This window comes from Euprymna scolopes, chromosome 4 (genome assembly GCF_053919585.1).
Source record: "Euprymna scolopes isolate OS-2025 chromosome 4, ASM5391958v1, whole genome shotgun sequence".
In the NCBI taxonomy this organism is placed as follows: Eukaryota; Metazoa; Mollusca; class Cephalopoda; order Sepiida; family Sepiolidae; genus Euprymna; species Euprymna scolopes.
The window spans coordinates 67750871-67771154 of record NC_136485.1 but is presented as its reverse complement, the minus strand read 5'-3'; positions in this window follow the sequence as shown (position 1 = coordinate 67771154).

Below are 20284 nucleotides of genomic sequence, written 5' to 3'. Positions count from 1 at the left end.
TACAAACCACCCCCATATCGAATGACTTATGCTCATTTGCATATCACATTATATTAAATCTCTTTAACTAATTACCTCGACCTTATTACATATTGGAAATATTCTAATCATTTCAACTGTACTATTTACAAAATCTATTTAACATTAATTATTTAATATATTTTCATTTAATTTTATATTCGATTTATTTCACTTTACGTATATTATCAAAACAATTCATTGGCGAGGAAAGCTTTATGTTTTGGGATTGTATTGAAAATGTAATGGAAATTTCAATTTCGTTCCGTTTTAATCTTTTATATTTTACTTGCCAATATAATTGAAAGAATACAATTCAACTATCGTAATTTTATATAAATAAACAAAAACAAATATTTTAAAATAAAACTTTATTAAAAAAGAAATAATTTTATTTTTAAATGAAAAAAACAATTTAGTAAAATAATTGTATTAAACGCCCCCAGCCTTGTCAGCAAACCTGTAAACCTATAAAAGTTAACATTTCGAATGTAAACAGTGATTTTTCGATTTTGTTAGCGCTTGCCGCAATTAAAGACAATTAAAACGGAACTAACTTTATTTCCATTCTATTTTTTAAACAACCCCCAAAACATAACGCTCTCTTCCAGTTATAGCCAATTTTTTTTTTAATTAAATAAAACAGGTCAAAATAAACAGATAAGCGCATTTTCTTTTACATTTTTCTTACAACCATTGTCATTTAACCAACTGCAGGATACCGTTACTTTTGTGGAGTTGTTTTGAAAATGGCACGGAGATTATAATTTCGTTCCAATTTAATCTTTCTGGTCGAGCCTATTTCGAAAGCCTGTCTTATCATAGATTTGAACTACAAATAATTTATTACATTTTGATTATTACTATCTTAAGACTTAAAGCTTATATTTATTTCATTTTTCTATTTATATATTGAATTAGTTATTTCCAGTCTTATTTAAACTTAGTGCTTTCTTTAAACCGGATGAACCTTTTATAAAAATATGAGTTTAACGTAAAGAACACGAACAAGGTTTTATTCAACTGAATTTCTTCCAGTTTACTAACAAAATATATAAATTTAAAATAATAAAATAAAAAGGTTATGTAATTTAAAAGAAATACACGTACTCACAAAAGCAGAACTTTTTTTACACATTTTTTTCTTTAAAACCATAACAATGAGACTAACAATTACCTAGATCTTAGTAATTATTTGTTTTAATAGAACTGTTTTAATTGTACTGTTTACTTAGTTAACCTAAGTTGGTATTACATTTATTTTACATTTACTTTTTTTTTTTTTAATTATTACTTTTAGACTGTGACGTTTACACCCGGAAGTAATGAGTCACACTTAGGTCGCTTTTATTCATTCCTTTTGGTCAAGATCAAAGTGTAGTATCTGTTCTTCAGATGCTGCATGTTATGACTAGCTATGATTAGCTATGACTAGCAAAGACCAGATGTGGGGGCAACCCCACATGCCTGACCATTAACCAGCTCCCATTTCCCACCTCTCGGGAGCTGGTCCCCTTTTTCCCTTCCCCCTCCCTTCACTCCTCACATTAAAAATTGGCCTTGTGCCTAATTTGCTCGGTGGGGGAGCAAATAAATACCATCTGTTCTTCAGATGCTGCACTTCATTTTCTTGTTCTCTTTCGGTGGAGGAGAAATCCTTCACGACTGAGACAATTTTTATTTTTGTACCTTTTCTCCACGTTAAAAAACGACCCTGGTGTCTAACTCTGTCCCGTGGGGAGGCATAGTAAATAGGTACAATATAATTGTTTATAATTGTACTATTCAGAAATATTATTTATAGTTCGTCCATTTCAGTTAGTATACATTTCTTTTACGCTTAATTAATTTACAATCATTAATATCGTTAAACAATTCCGTTTAAAACCGAAATTATGCCACCCAAACGAAGTAGAAACGAAAGTGAGGAAGAAAGAATGGAAAGATTGGAAGCTAATAGACTAAGAGTTGCTGCAATTCGCTCCAATGAAAACAATTCAGATAGAGAAAGACGTCTAGAACTTAACAGGATACGTCAAAGAGAAAGGAGAGCAAGACTGTCAGATTTGGAAAGAGAAACCCAACGTGAAGCTGACAGAACTAGACATGCTGTAAGGCGGTTAAATTCATCACAAGATGAAATTCAAGAAAGGCAAAGATATGCACTGGAAAGAGAAGCAATATTACGATCGAATGAATTATATGAGGTAAGTAGACGTACACAAGGTCAGTTGAGAGTGGCTCAACGACATCAGAATGAATCGGAAACCCAACGAAGCTTTCGCCTATACCAAGGGCAACAACGAGAGGCTGCATGGAGAGAGAGTATGACTTTGCCCCAGCAATTGACAGAAAACGAGGCAGCTAGACAACGAATGACTGCTTTGAGACACCATGAAATAGAACACTGCAATAGAAAAGGATTGCTCTACAACAAAAATGACTCTCTCACTACAGCTGATATAGGAAAAATGGACAAAGTATGTCAACATTGCTCAGCTGTAAAATTTAAAGGAGAAACCCCTGGTTGTTGTTGTTCTTCTGGCAAAGTTGTGCTTGATAGCTTTCCACCACTGCCTCAGTTGCTTCAAGATTTGCTCTCCGGCAATGGTCCCATCTCTAAAGATTTTCTGCAAAATCTACGCAGTTATAACAATTGTTTTGCAATGACATCATTTGGTCACAAAATTGCGGCAGTACATGGGTGGAATCCTTCTTTTAGAATTCGAGGCCAGGTTTGCCACCAGATTGGGAGTCTTTTACCACCTGAAGATGAAACAGCAAAGTTTATTCAAGTCTACTTCTTGGATAGTCTGGAAGAGGAACTACATAATCGGGGACGTGACAGTAGACTCAATAGAGACATTCTCCAAAGTCTGACTGAATTTTTACATGAGAACAACAGCTTTATTTGTCAGCTGAAAACAACAAAGGAGAGGATTGAAGAAGAACACTTGGTAGAACATAAAGTTGTCATAAGGGAAGACCGAAGGCCGCAAGAAGAGCATCCACGGCGATTCAATGCTCCAACAACAACGTATGAGATTGGAATATTAATGGAGAATGAACCAACAGCTAACCGGGATATTGTCTTGCGTTTTAGAAATGATACATTAAAATGGATCTCCGAACTACATCCCCTCTACGATACTTTAATGTACCCGTTAATGTATCCCTATGGTTCTCCATCTTACAACATCTACATGAAGGCATCCAATGGGCGAAAAGTTACCCAACAGCAATTTTATTCGTACCATTTAATGACTCGGCCTGGAAACTATTTTCTCTGGTACCGAAGGCTATTTCAACAATGGCTGGTGGATGTGTACTGCAAGATTGAAACAGAACGTTTACAGGTCCTGAGGCGTGAGCAACAGACCCTGAGAGCTGACAATTATAGCAACTTGAGAGATTCAATTCTTAGGGAGGATGGGAATCCAGAACAGTTTGGTCAACGAGTTGTACTTCCGGCAACTTATACAGGAGGCCCTCGATACATGTTTGAGCGTCAAAGTGATGCCATGGCATATGTTCGGCGAATGGGCCGAGCCGACCTCTTCATCACGTTCACAACAAATCCAAAGTGGACAGAAATTACAGAAAATTGTCTTCAAGGGCAAGACCCTCAGGATCGTCCAGATATTGTTGCCAGGGTTTTCAGGCAGAAGCTAAAAAAGTTACTTGAATTTATTAAAAAGGGAGGATTTGGCAGGTTGAGGGCTTTCCTGTACAGTATTGAATATCAAAAAAGAGGACTGCCGCATGCACACATCCTCACCTGGCAGGCCCCAGAGGACAAACTTCTACCAGAAAAAATGGATCTCTGCAGATATGCAGAGATCCCTGACAAAGAGGAAGATCCTGATCTTCATGCTAAAGTGATGGCACATATGGTGCATGGACCTTGTGGACCATTTAATTCAAATTGTCCATGTATGATTGATAACAAATGTTCCAAAAAATACCCAAAAGAATTTCTTCAGTGTACCGAGCAAGGCCAAGACTCTTACCCCAAGTACAGGCGAAGAAAACCAGAAGATGGAGGCCAGACTGGTACAATAAGGATGAAGAGAAATGGTCGGTATGTTAATCAAGAAATAACAAACCAGTGGATTGTTCCGTACAACAAGGTCCTCCTTCAGCAGTTCAACGCTCACATTAACGTAGAAATTTGCAGCTCGATCCAAAGCATCAAATATGTCCTCAAATACGTGAATAAAGGATGTGATCAAGCAGTGTTTGAACTACAAAGAACTGATGGAGCAGCTAACCAACAAGGCCAAGTACAAAGTCACATTGTGGATGAGATCCAGCAGTTCCAGAATGCAAGGTATGTCGGCAGTTCAGAGGCGGCCTGGAGGATATTGGAACATCCCATCCATGAACATTTCCCCCCAATTGTACAACTTTCTGTTCATCTTGAAAATGGGCAGCATGTCATGTTCTCAGCTGATACTGCTCTGGAACGAGCCCAAGGTCCACCGCCTGCCACAACTTTGACAGCATTTTTTCAACTCTGCCATGAGGATGACTTTGCAAGGGGTCTCAAATACGTAGAAGTCCCTGAGTTTTACACTTGGAACAAATCGACAAAGAAATGGATGAGAAGAATGCGTGGGGTACAAGTTGAAGGTACTGAAAATGATGATGTATGGAAGGCACCATGCATTGGGAGAATTTACACGATTAGTCCAAAAGCAGGGGAGTGTTATTTCTTACGCCTGTTGCTCAATGAGGTTGCTGGTCCAACTTCATTTCAAAATTTGCGAGCATACAATGGTCAGGTGTTTGAAACATACAGAGCAGCGTGCCTTGCTCGAGGCCTTCTAGAAAATGACCATCACTTGCATCAAGCTGTAGGAGAGGCAAGTGCCACTCAATCACCTTCAAATTTGCGAAGCCTATTTGTGATAATTTTAACAGCCTGTGAGCCAAGAAATCCTCTTGAGATCTGGATGGCTTTTCGTGATGTAATATCTGAAGACATTCTTCACAGATACAGGCAAGAAGTTAACAATCCAGAAGCAGATTTTAATGAGGACATCTACAATAAAACTCTTTGTCTAATTGAAGAAAAAGTTCTCCTTATGTGCGGTCAACCATTGGCAAGCTATGGATTACCTGCACCAACGCAAGGGAGAGATGAAAGACTCGCGAGAGAGTATCAACGTGAAGTTACTTATAATCTTGAAGAACTTTCCCTACAAGCAGAAAATATGCAAGAAAAACTGACCGATTCTCAAAGAGAAGTTTACAATTCATTCATGGCAATGTTGGAAGCACAAGGTGAAATGAACAAAAACATGATGTTTCTTGATGCTCCAGGTGGTACGGGCAAGACTTTTGTAATCAATTTGATCCTTGCAAAGATTAGATCCATGAGAAAGATTGTGCTTGCAACAGCATCCAGTGGCATTGCTGCTACTCTACTACAAGGTGGCCGCACTCTTCACAGCACTTTTAAAGTACCCTTGGATACTCATCGAATGGATCAGCCAGTTTGCAAAATTACTGGTAACTCAGCCTTGGCAAATGTAATTAGAGATACCTCTGCAATCATTGTAGACGAAGCCCCAATGACGCACAAGAGTGCTTATGAAGCAATTGACCGAACACTGCAAGACATCACAGGAAACAAGAATCCCATGGGTGGCATTCCAACCTTATTTTGCGGTGATTTCCGTCAAATCCTCCCAGTGGTTAAAAATAGCACAAGGGCTAACATTGACAATGCAAGTTTGAAACAATCCTATCTCTGGAGGCACGTTATAGTGAAGAGACTGACTACTAATATGAGAGCCTATATCTCTGATAACACAGCTGCAGCAGACTTCTCAAAATTGCTTCTCCAAATCGGTAATGGTCAGTTTCCTATCACTTCTTCACCTGACACAATTAAGATTCCAACTGCGCTTGGTAAATGTGTCGGTAATCAGAAGCAACTGAAAGACAAAGTGTACCCAGACCTGCAAAACAATGGAAAATCACCGGATTGGCTTGCTGAGAGGGCTATTATTTCGCCATTAAACAGCAATGTGAATCATTTGAACAATTCAATAATGGATGAATTTCCAGGAGACACAAAGCAATACAAGTCAGTTGATTCGGCTACTAATGAATATGAAGCTGTTCACTACCCTGTGGAGTTTTTAAACTCTTTGGAGATATCTGGAATGCCTCCACACATTTTAAATCTCAAAATTGGATCGCCAATCATGATTCTTCGATCCTTGGAACCGCCAAAAACAACAAACGGAACCAGATGTGTTATCACCAGATTGCACACCAATGTACTTGAGGCCACCATTTCCTGTGGTCCCTACAAAGGCGAAACCGTTCTACTGCCAAGGATCCCCTTAGTTCCATCGGACTCAGTACTTCCATTTAAATTCCGGAGACTCCAATTTTCTGTGAAGGTGTGTTTTGCAATGAGCATAAACAAAAGTCAAGGTCAAACATTTAACACCATTGGCGTAGACTTGACATCAGACTGCTTCAGTCACGGTATGTTCTACGTCTTCATCAGCCGGACAGGAAGTTCAGAAAAACTCTACATTCTGGCTCCAAATCAAAGCAGCAGAAATGTAGTTTACCCTGAGGCTCTTCAGTGAAAAGTTCGAGAAATGGATATGAGGAAAAACTGACATGATCTGATTGTGGTAAGTTTTTAGTATTGAATGTGCAAGATAAAATTTAAGCAAGAGTTGAAAATTACTTCAATGAAAAATTTACTATGTAACATCAAGTAACCTTCTTTTTTGATGAAAATGTTTTGTGAAGTTCCTGATTGAATTTCAGTCACTACAAGAGGTAGTTAAAATGTTAATCACCTTATGCAATCGTTGCTCTTACAACATCAACTTACTGGAAAGGTGCCCACAGATTTTGGTACCCGAGTGCGCAACAAAGCTCCGTGCGAAGCACGGGTATCTTTGCTAGTATATATATATATATATATATATATATATATATATATATATATATATATATATATATATAATTATTTTTTTACTATAATAATTAAATACCTACAGACACTAGTGTTTCATTCTTTCGGGATTCTTCAGTGCAGGGTCTCACGATTACTACCAGTCGAACGATTCGAACCTCGCGACACGAGACATCTCTGGCTCGATTAGCGGAGGTCGTATCCATTCGGCTACCATTAACCGTGTGAAATAGCGTTGAATTTTAAACATTTTAATTTAAATGTTCATTACGTCAGACAGACAGTGATCAAATCGTTATACGATGATCTACGCATAAGAGCTAAATTGACCGACTTTTAATTCAACTGAAAGTACTCAACGATGAGAAACGAATTTCTTAAAGGGGCTGTCATAATTATTTTTTACTATAATAATTAAATACCTACAGACACTAGTGTTTCATCCTTTCGGGATTCTTCAGTGCAGGGTCTCACGATTACTACCAGTCGAACGATTCGAACCCCGCGACACGAGACATCTCTTATCTATCTATATATATATATATATATATATATATATATATATATATATATATATATATATATATATATATATATATAATAGCAGGTCCCAAATCTAGTCGTAGCAATCGATGGAATATATTCAGATGTTCCGTATAAATTTTTAGGTCGCCTGTTGAATGAAAAGTTCCACTTACAAATTTTACTAGGAATGTGTTGTCTAATCTAATCGTTATTTTAACTATATAGCTGCCATTGCAACCACATATAAAAGTATCAATCACATTATTATGCTGGGATTTGAAAAGTAACTGCGCATATGAGCGCGTATGAAAATATCAGCAGCAGAAGAAGAATGGATGACAAGCAATTGTATTAGCAGCAGGAACAGCGTTTGAATGCTTATAGAAATTGACAAGTGTGCTCGTCCTTGCGTCTGAAGAAAAAGGAAAAAAGACACCACGTGGTCGGGAAGAAAAAATTGACGCCGAAGGAGATGGACGTGTAAATTAAAGGGAGAATGTGCTGGCTGTGGCCAGCGTTCGGTTGGAAGAAAAAATGTGTGGCAAGTGAGAAAGCTATGTGGCAGCGAGAGACTTTTAAGCTGGGCATCGAGACGGGGATAAACGGTAATAAACGACTTGTGTTAAAAAGGAAAAAATGCCGACCTGGATTTTTATTTATTATTTTTCTGTATTTGTTTGTTCCTACCACGTTACAAAAAGTCTTTTAGAGAGAACGCCAAAAAAGTTGTTTTTTTTTTCTTTAGAACGCAACACAGCAATTTTTACTGTTGCTTGGCGAATTTGTCACTTCCTGTGCCTACATAAGGCAAACGAATGTAAAGTGATGATTTAGTCAAGGTATTTGCTTTTATTTCAGAAAAAATTAGATATTTTTCTTTTGATGACTGACCTAACCATATCCAGGAGTGGGCATTACTGGACAAAGTATTAGCAATGGTTAAAGTTATCGAGAATAAAAGGAGCCGATAACTGGCTACGATATTTAAAAAAAAAATGATAATTTTCAAAATAGAGACACAAGTTTAACTGACCCATTCCATTTATTCAGTTATTTTTGAACTGTAAAATTTTGCATAATCACGACCCTTGCCTAGAAATTAAACCGTTTCAGTTTCTCTCCCCATATAGCCGTTGTTTCCCTGCAGTGGGCTCTGCTAGTCGTGGTATCTTATCCCTTGGTTTCTCTGCACTCTCACCATGCGCATACGGTTTCTTTGTTGTTGTTGTTTTTTATGGAAATTGTCTCAGACAAGGCATGACGTTACTTGATATAAGAAGCTAAAACATATCAACCCCAAGAGCGAAAACTAGCCAACGATAAATTTCATGCGGATAAATTCTGACCCAGAAAACAGCAATTCTTACCACGTTGTCAGAAACATTGCTTGTGTAATGTGAGGACAAGAGGAGAAAATAAGGGAAGTGAGAGTTCCTATTTACACTGTCTCCCCACGGGACAGAGTTAGACACGAGAGTCGTTTTTTAACATGCAGAAAAGGAACAGAAATAAAAATTGTCTCAGTCGTGAAAGATTTCTCCTCTACTGAGAGAGAACAAGAAATTGAAGTGCAGCATCTGAAGAACAGATACTACACTTTGAGTTATATATTTTTATTCACTCTGAAAGGTTTACAACCAAAACAGAAATAAACAAAAAATTAGGCGCAAGGCCACTCAAAAATTGAGGAGGGAGTGTTTATGGTCATTCTAATCACTGTATTTTTGCTTGCTCCTTGTTAAAGTTCTCATTCACCACAATACCTCAGGCACACCGAGGGTCGTCCTACCTAAGATTTCCAAATCATATTGTGTGTGTGTGTGTGTGTGTGTGTGTGTGTGTGTGTGTGTGTGTTTTATAATAAACAATAAAATAAATTGGTAAACATTTTTTTATTTTTTCTCCCATTCCAAATATTACACTTTGATCTTGGCCCGAAGGCTAAGAACACCGTCGAAAATAAACCCAAGATCCACTTTATACTTTCCATTTGCATATGTGTATAATTATGTTGACACACCTGTCTCGTGAGATCACCAAAGTTAAGCCACGTTCAGTCTGGTTACTGCATTTTATGACTATATAATTTCAGTAAATGGTTCTTAGAAATTCCCAAGGACGCAACTTATCCGGCTAAAAGTCAGGCTGCAACCAGACAACAGATATTGAACATATATCGATCGCTATACGCATAATGTATGCTCTTCGCGGAACGATGATTTTTACGTATTCAAGGTCTTTGACATGTACTGACATCGATCCTTCCTATGCATCCATCACGTGGACTAAATCCCAAACCCCAACATCCGTGCAAGATACAACACCAAGCTCTTCTTCATTTGATCACGTCCTTCGGCACCCTAAAAAGAAATCTTAGGGTCATTGCACTTGACATTTCGGTGGCATTCGACAGAGTGAGGCATCCTGATCTTTTACATAAACGAGGTTATGGTAGTGGTGGTAAAGATGTTGATATTGTTAGGCTTTTGTTTTTTCTGATCGAAGCTTGCGAGTAACTCCTGATGGAGTATTTTCATTTTCTTTTCTTAGCAATGCCGGTGTTTCTAAAGACCTTGTTCTATATTCAACACTGTTTCTTCTCTATATAAATGACCTTCCAGAGAATATTATTCAGAGAATCAACATTTATGCTGCTTTTTTTTTACATGGTAGTCATCACTTATCAAGGCCCGGAAGCCACTCGGGGATAAGGGTTATTGCGTGTACAGTAATCAATGGGGTAATATCGTAGTAATCGTTAGTAATGGAGATTTTATAAAGTGTCTTACTTAAGGGGGCGGTTTATCAGGAATTTGATTATGTTGGACTTGAAGACATCCAAGTTGTAATTAGGTGAGAAGCAGGCAAACGAAAAAGAGTTCCACAGGCGAGAACTTCTAAGAAAAACGCTTTGTTCATGGAATCTACGTTTTGATTTAGGCACAGATAAAGAATGGGGAAAATTATTGACAGTGGTTTCAGCTAGACGGGTGTTTATCGTGAAAGATTGGCGAGGGGGGATCAGAGATTGGAGCTCAGATGAGCACTTGCTATGCTTATAATGCCACCCTCTATTCTTGTATTGCTTCTCAATAATCTTGCTCGGATCAGTTGGAAAATGCAGTTGATCTTAAAGTTGATTTCGGTTCAGTTATGGATTGGGGTAAGAAATGGCTTGTTTTGTTTAATCCTGTTAAAACTCAGCTATTGCCCTTCAATCGCAGGGGTGTCCCTTTTCTTCCTGAAATCCTTACGGATGGCTCTGCTCTTGATGAGAAATCTACTCTATAGCTTATTGGTCTTTTTTTCTCATCAAATCATTCTTGGGGTCAATATATTAAATCCATTGCTATTTCTGCTTTTTTAAAAAACAGTTCTCTTTCTATCGCTCTCTCTTCGACCAAAACTAAACACTTTCTCATACCCGAGGCTATTCCTTATCTCTACAAATCTACTATTAGACCATGCATGGAGTACTATTGTCATTTTGCGCTGGTGACCTTGTGCCCCATTTGAAGGTTTTTGATAAATTGTAGAAACTGATCTGTAATTTTATTGGCCTTACTTTTTCTTCTCTGTGAAAACCTCCATCACAAACGTGATGTGGCTGGTTTCAGTCTTTTCTACGAATACTATAACAGCATGTTTTCCTCGGTATTGTCTCATCTGTTTCCTGTTTCCTTTGTTCCAGCTCGTTTGACTCGTTAGTCTAGAGATATCCATCAATTCGATGTTTTAATACCTCATTGTAGTACAACTTCCTAGACCAGTAGCTTCTTTCCAATGACTGCTAGCTTGTGAAACTCTATTCCTGTTCTGCTCGCTGTTTTCGTTCTACTTACATCCTTGCTCTTTTCAAGACTAAGATCAATAGACATCTTTTGTCTTTGCAATAATCATCTTTTGTTTTTATTAGGTCCTTAAATCAAGTGGCTTCACGCCTTGTCTAGAGCGATTTCCATAAATAAAGATATATATATATATATATATATATATATATATATATAGAGAGAGAGAGAGGGAGAAAGAGAGAGAGAGAGAAAGAGAGAGAGAGATAATTTGTTTTTGTTTTTGTTTTTGCGATGCGTTTTGAAGGAATTCATTTATTTACGAAAGTACATTTTTACCTAAATGCGAGTTGGGAATAATTTTCCCTTTAACGAACTTGGTACCCCCAAATTGGAAGTGGCATACATATTATTTTTAAAATATAACTATCCACTGACACGTGTTTCGTCGTCTATGACTCATCAGAGTCACTAATTATAATTTTAAAAACATTATATATATATATATATATATATATATATATATATATATATATATATATATATACAGTAGCATCCAAAAGTTAAGGAACGATCGATCTTTTTTTTTAATGGCTTCTAACTTTATGTATGAAAAAGAAAGAAAAAAAATTTTGGTGAATTTTAAAATGTTTAATAATATTAGTTAAAGAAAAAATTCTTTTTTAATTTTTGATTAGTTTTTTTTTTTTTTTTTTTACATATAAATAAATTTAATTAAATTACAGGCGTCCAAAAGTTAAGGAACGAGGGAAATTCATTATGAAAAAATAAAGAATCCTTTCAGTATTTAGTGAAAAGCCCCTTGTTTTCAATCACATTATGGCATCTTTTGCTGCAAGACAGAACCAATCGTTCACATGTTATAGGTGAAATATTATTCCAGGATGTTTTTATACATTCCCATAAATCATCAAGATTTGGGGGAGGGGTCTGTGATCTTATCACCAATAATTTTCTAAACATTTTCAATTGGATTCAGGTCTGGTCTCTGAGCTGGCCAATCCATAACGCAAATATTGGCTCTATTTAACACTTCTAAAACTATTTTTCTTTAAGGCACGGTGCGTTGTCTTGCATAAAGATATCAGAATTAGAATTATTAGGTACCACATGTTCTCTAATCAATTCTCTGTACATTCGGTATTAACTTTTCCATGAATTCTCACAAGGGGGCCAGTTCCTTTTGAAGATATCATGCCCCATACCATTATACTGCCGCCTCCAAATTTTACTGTAATTTTAACGCACTTAGGGGACAGTCTTTTTCCATTTTTTCTTCTGACATGTGGTCTTTTGTCTGACCCGAAAAGATTAAATTTAGATTCATCAGTAAAATGAACCTTTCCCCATTTTTTTTCTTCCCAAAACAAATGTTTTTCGGCGAATAACAATCTGGCCTTTTTATTCTTAATAGAAATTAAAGCCTTTGAGCATGGATTCTTGAAAATAATCCAACTTCGTTTAATCTTCGTGAGATCGTTTGTCGGGAAATCTTGTGTCCAGTTTCGGATGTAAAATCCCTGGATATCGAAGCCGCAGTTTTAAAGCGATCAGAACGAGATGATCGAGTGATTTTTCTATCCTCCCTTTTAGTTGTTATTCGGGGTCGGCCCGATTTTTTCTTTTCAGTCAATGGTAAACCTTTTTTTCTATTTTCAATAATCCGAAAAACAACGCTTTTAAACCTTTTCAATATTTTAGCAATCTCCCCTATGGACTTTTTTTCATCATAATGGTCACAAATAAGCTGGTTTTTCTTGTACAGATAGCCTTTTTCGAATATTCGGAGTCGACATTTTGTTGTTGTTAATAAAATTGTTAACGTTTGTATTAATTTTCTGCGTTCCTAAACTTTTGGACGCCTGTAGTTTAATTAAATTTATTTATATGTAAAAAACTAATATGTATTAAAAATAATTCAAAAAATATATGTTTTATTTAACTACCATTATTAAACATTGGAAAATTCACCCAAAAATTTGTTTTCCTTTTTTATAGATAAAGTTGGAAGCCATTCAAAAAATACAAGTGGGAAGAAAAAAATGGGAAAAGGTTCATTTTACTGATGAATCTAAATTTAATCTTTTCGGATCAGACAAAAGACCACATGTCAGAAGAAAAAATGGAGAAAGACTGTCCCCTAAGTGCGTAAAAAGTACAGTAAAATTTGGAGGCGGCAGTATAATGGTATGGGGCATGATATCTTCAAAAGGAACTGGCCCCCTTGTGAGAATTCATGGAAAAGTTAATACCGAATGTACAGAGAATTGATTAGAGAACATGTGGTACCTAATCTTTCTAATTCTGATATCTTTATGCAAGACAACGCACCGTGCCATAAAGAAAAAATAGTTTTAGAAGAGCTAAATAGATCCAATATTTGCGTTATGGATTGGCCAGCTCAGAGCCCAGACCTGAATCCAATTGAAAATGTTTGGAAAATTATTGGTGATAAGATCACAGAAAAATCCCCCAAAAATCTTGATGATTTATGGAAATGTATAAAAAACATCCTGGAATAATATTTCACCTATAAAATGTGAACGATTGGTTCTGTCTTGCAGCAAAAGATGCCATAGTGTGATTGAAAACAAGGGGCTTTTCACTAAATACTGAAAGGATTCGTTATTTTTTCATAATGAATTTCCCTCGTTCCTTAACTTTTGGACGCCTGTAATTTAATTAAATTTATTTATATAAAAAAACTAATATGTATTAAAATCAAAAATTAAAAAAGAATTTTTTCTTTAACTAATATTATTAAACATTGGAAAACTCACCAAAAATTTTTTTTTTCTTTTTCATAGATAAAGTTAGAAGCCATTAAAAAAAAATGATCGATCGTTCCTTAACTTTTGGACGCTACTGTATATATATATATATATATATATATATATATATATATATATATATATATATATATATATATATATATATATATATATATTTACTGGTAGCCAAATGGAATATTGGAATGCTATCTTTGGTTTATGGGATGACACTACATAAAAATTTGCAGGCTTTTTGAATATGATAATACTATTCTATGGTTAGAATTTTATGACAATTGGTAAAAAAGAACCTACATTTTCAAATCAATAAAATATGTCCTGCAGGCTAGCTCCAGTTTTGCTGCACCAGTTGTCTCCATTGTGACCTTGTCAGTCCACTAATAATATATATATATATATATATATATATATATATATATATATATATATACATACATATATATATATGTATAATATAAAGCTGAATGTGTGTGTGTGTGTGTGTGTGAGTGTGTGTGTGTGTGTGTGTGTGTGTGTGTGTGTGTGTGTGTGTGTGTGTGTGTGTGTGGTCACGAATAGTCTCCTATATGGTTGACTATTTTAAAAAACTGGTTACATATTATGATAGAAGATGTATCAAGACACAGGAATGGGTATGTTTGATTTGGCAGAACAGTAGTTCATTAAAATTGTGGGGTCTGCGTTCGCGCCTGGTCCACAAAGTACGGAAATAAAAAATTTAAAAATTTTAAAAAAACGTTTACAAGTTTTTTTTTATATAGATGTACATAATACTACTTTGATAAGTATGTTTTAACTTAAATAGGAATGGTATAATAAAATTGTTGGGTCTGCGTTCGCGCCCGGCCTCCATAGAATGGAAATAGGCACAAACTTTAATAAAGACTTTTCATATCTATCTGCGTCAGTATACTTTGATAATTATGTTTCAGTTTGAAGAAATATGGTATAATAAAATTATGGGGTGTTCGTTCGCGCCTGACCTCCATAGAATGGAAATATGTCACAAGGTTTAACAAGGTTTTTTTATATAAAGCCACAGAATATTGTGATAAGTGTTTCAGTGTAAACCGGTATGGTATAATAAATTATGGGGCTTATCTATTTTATTTTTACTTTCATCATATTTTGCTTTGGATTTGATACCCCCGAATTCGAAGCTATCTCTTTACAACCCTTCCTTTTCATAACCTATCATACTTTAATAAATCAGTCCATTATCCATAGGCTGTTTTTGAACCCAGCCAACGACGGGTACTTTTGCTAGTATATATATATATATATATATATATATATATATATATATATATATATATATATATATATATATATATATATATATACTAACAGGCCGCCCTATTGCCCGATCGTAAAATACGTTCAAATGGTTAAATATGGTATTTTGATTAATACAGATTTCGTATTTATTATTATATTATATTGAACCCAATATATAATAATGATTTAAAAAGTTAAAAAGAAAAAAAAAAATGATTCATGCGCCACCACCGAGAATCGAAACGAAAACGTTTAGGTTACGATTTACTTTTTTCTTTGACATTAATGCCTGAGCTATGAAGACATGTTTGCTGAAAGGCAAAAAATTAAAACATAAACCATTAGCTATTGCGTTACGCATGCATATTCATAATGCTGCCTTTCGACTTCTACTTGGCAAATCCCATTTTTTTAATTTTCACACTCTTACACAGATTTTCCTTGGCAAAGCCCCAAATATAAAGTTTTGCATGGGTCGAATACCCTGTATATTAAGCTCCATGTCTGTAATCCAAAAACTGACCGTGGAGTTTTGTATGCAAATTTCTTTAAACAAATATATATATATATAAATATATATATATATATATATATATATATATATATATATATATATATATATATATATATATATATATATACAGGGTCAAAAATTCGCCCTGTTTCACTCTACCTTCAATGCTTGTGCCGCATGTGTGACACGAGGCCAGCTCTGTTCCCACAATCCAAGCCGCACGACTCACAGGATACAGGCTGGGAAGGTGCTGTTCCTACTCTTGCTCTACGAAGATTTGTTTGATTCGATAGCCGTGTGTCAATGTATGTGTTAATGCCCGCAAAACATTTTTCCCTCCACAATTTTCTATCCGCAGCATCTTCTTCAAATGTTTTTGGGTTCAGGCCTGCGTGCTTAAGATTGTCTTTCAGCTTATCACTGTACCTCAGAAATGGACGACCCACATTTCGATTACCCTCTTTCAGTTGACTGTATGCTAGTTGCTTAGGAAGACGGTTTTCATCCATGCGAACAAGGTGACCAGCCCACTTAAGCTGAGACTTCATCAGGAAGACCTCAATACTTAAAATGTCGCACCTAGCAAACAATCCCGAGTTAGAGGCCTTGTCTTTCCATGTTAATCCACATATACTGCAAAGGCAACGCTTATGGAATGTATCCAGTTGCTCAATCTGCCCACGGTATGGGGTCCAGGCTTCCGATCCATACAGGAGTATCGAAACAATCACTGCGCGATAAACTGAGATTTTGGTCTTTAGAGTCAAACCTCTTTCATTCCATACTCTTGACCGCAGTTTGCCGAAGACATCAGTCGCCTATGAAATTCTGCTCAATATCTCATCATCAAGTGATGCTGACGAATGCACCTTACTTCCGAGATATGCAAAGGATTTAACATACTTTAGAGGCTGTCTATTCACTAAGATTTTCTGAGGCGGTTCCACATATTCTGGTCTCGGAATATTCACACCACCTTGCTGCAACGGGGTGGGCTTTGGTTGGTAGATAACTTCTGTCTTTTTAATACTAATCGTCAAACCAAATGCTTTTGCGACATTGGAAAACTTGTCAACTAATTCTCCTGCTTCTTCAAATGAAGTGGCCACGAGTGCAGCATCGTCTGCAAAAAGAAAATCACGAACCGTGTCAGGTCACGTAATGTGCTACTGGTACCATGTAACCCAGTACTACCTGCTGCATTGTCGGCTACCCGGCGACTAAACTGGTTCTCCTACTAGCTTGCCTGGTGAGGAGGGTGGCTAGTCTCCCAGAAGGATCAAAACAAGACCTTACAAAAAGGATGAACCCTCCTAGGATCAACGGCCAACTAGCTCCACATGCACTTATATGCATGTGTATATATATGTATGTTTGTGTATGTGTATATATATATATATATATATATATATATATATAGCGCGGAGTTTGAAATCCCAGGTTGGTGTCTGGCGCGCAATATCTCACTTCATGGGCAGGTAGTGACTCTTAAGTCTGGTTGACAGTCTACCTAAATGATGGAAAACTCTATTACAAAGCCTGAGATGCAACTGTTCATTAGTTCCGTGGCATATTTTGCACCAACTGATGTTATCGGCTGTTTTAAAAAGCGTGAATGGTTCTACACAAGCCATTACCACTTAAATCATATATATATATATATATATATATATATATATACAGAAAGAGGTTTATGTTTACTATAACCTTTTTCACACAAATATTACGCAAGTATAAATCATGTAGAATATCTGCATGAAAATAATTGCACATAATAGTTAACTACAGTTTATCATCCCATAAGAAAACCGAAAAAACTAATAGGGAATTAATTAAAATGAATGTTTAAAAGAATATACAAATTAGATCTTTTACGGATGAATACAATTCCACTACCCATATACAGGGTGGCCCATTGAAAAGTAGCCCAGAAAATGTAGTGGAGAGGAGGAACATTCTTTTATTGTTTAAATTATCTCTAGCATTGTTTTAATAAAGTGAAAAGCTATAGCAAACATATATATGAGTATTTTAACCATAGTTCCTGATTTCAAAAGGCGAAAAATTAAAAAATACATCTGCCTTACTTGTAATGCTAGGTTTATTTATGGTGTCTTTTAGATTTAATAAAAACCCTTCAAAATTTGCTGACGAGGAGACCTTGCTTATTAAAAAACTATATGTAATAATTATTGTCCGTAACTTGATGTCTACCACAATAAAAAGCACTGTTTTCCGAAACGATCGTACAGATAATTGATTTCGTTGTTGTTCCTTCTTATGAAACGGATTTTTAATTTAATTATAATTTGATTTTTAAATTTTAAATTATCAATCACATTACTTAATATTGAATTAGCTCTAGGATATTTACCTATCGAGCTTATTATATATCTAAATTACAACGAGCACTTCCTCTTTCCTGTATTTTAATTAAACTAGTAATTTCACTGTTACATTGAAATACACTCAGCTCTTTAGACTATTGTTCTAATCTCCTTTAAATTATATATTAAAAAAATCAACAACAAAACTACGTATATATATATATATATATATATATATATATATACATATACATATATATATATATATATATATATATATATATATATATATATATATATATATATATATATATATATATATATATATACGTAGTTTTGTTGTTGATTTTTTTAAACGATTTATATATATATTCAGTAAGTTGGTAACCTCAGTCGTACTTGCCGGCTGAAAGAAGCGTAAAGGCGACCAACAAAAAACAGGGATTTGAACCATAACGATAGATAGGTAGATGGTGCCTGCATCTTCATTTTAGTGTTCGTTGCTGGAACCAATAAAATCTGCACTCTGCCGAGGACACAGCTGCTAATCGGCGGGCTTGGGTGGCCTTGATAGGAGACGCAGTGATCTCATTTAGAGTCGTCTCAATCACACTCTATGCCCAGGGATTACAGTTACAACTATTTAGGAATTTCATGTACTCTGTGTATGAGGACGGCAGCACCTTGATGGGAGATTTTCTTGTGAGTATAAAATGGTTAAAGTGTTATAGTAGGTGTATCAGAATTTTTGTGGGAATTTTTGACACACGAAACTGCGAATAAAATATAAGAAACTCGTAATTTCTCTTTTAAAAGTGGGTTGTTTATTTTCTTTATGGATTATACTTCCAAAATAAACTATTAAAGTTGTTTTAAAAGTAATAGAAAAATTTTTTTTGTTTTTAAAAACAGTCATGAAATTAATTGAATTTTACGAGCTCAGTATTTTTCAATTTTTAAGCTTTAAAAATCTATCAAAATGTTTCTATTGCTTCAATTTTTACGATATTTTCAGGATCAATGTGAAATTTTATGCTCTTTTCAATAAACTGAATATAATATTTTAGGCAAACGTTTTTTTTAAATTCATGCCCCCCAATTTTCAAGTGTCTATTAAAAAGTAAATAATTAATTTACTCACCAAAGTTTTATATATCACAAATTGAAGATAAAAGATCAATAAATAATATATTCAAATTTTAAACAAAAAAGTAGTGTTTTTAGAAATTTACCTGTAAAGTCCAAAGTTTAAAACCTTTTTTTTTAAACCGCGTTGTTTGTTTTTTCTTTTGTTTTTGGGGTTTTTTTTTTAATGAAACCTTGTTCCTTGCTCCTTTACAGAAAAAAAATTAGGGCTTGAATTATATTTTTCGAGTAGTTATAAGCTTGGAAAGACAGGGGGTCGAATTAATTCACGCCTCCCATTTTGAAATGTCTATTAAAAAGTAAATAATTAATTTACTCACCAAAGTGTTATATATGACAAATTGAAGATAAAAGATCAATAAATAATATATTCAAATTTAAAACAAAAAAGTAGTGTTTTTTAGAAATTTACCTGTAAAGTCCAAAGTTTAAAACCTTTTTTTAAAAAAAACACGTTGTTTGTTTTTTTTTATTATTATTATTTTAATGAAACCCTGGTCCTTGCTCCTTTAATTGAAAAAAAAATAGGGCTTGAATTACATTTTTCGAGGAGTTATAAACTTGGAAAGACGGGGTGGAATTATTCAATATTTTTCACGAAATTTCTGACACGCCTAGTGTTGTAGACCTAACAATTGCAAATATAGCGTAACCGCTATATAACACCTACATTTCCCCAGTGCGAGAAAGATGTCATACACAAGACGCGTGTAAAGAAGAATAGTTAATTTGTTTTTGACAGCATCGGCTATGACCACTGAGCTATACCCGCGAGTGTTAAAATTTTTTGTCTCCTTCTTATGAGCGTAACGGATCAGTTAATTTTCTTTTCATTATCACATGTTACTTTCTTTCTTGCTTTTTCTTAAACTATGTTAGCCTTATTATTACTCGGGCAATGGTCGTCGTCATCATCATCGTCATTA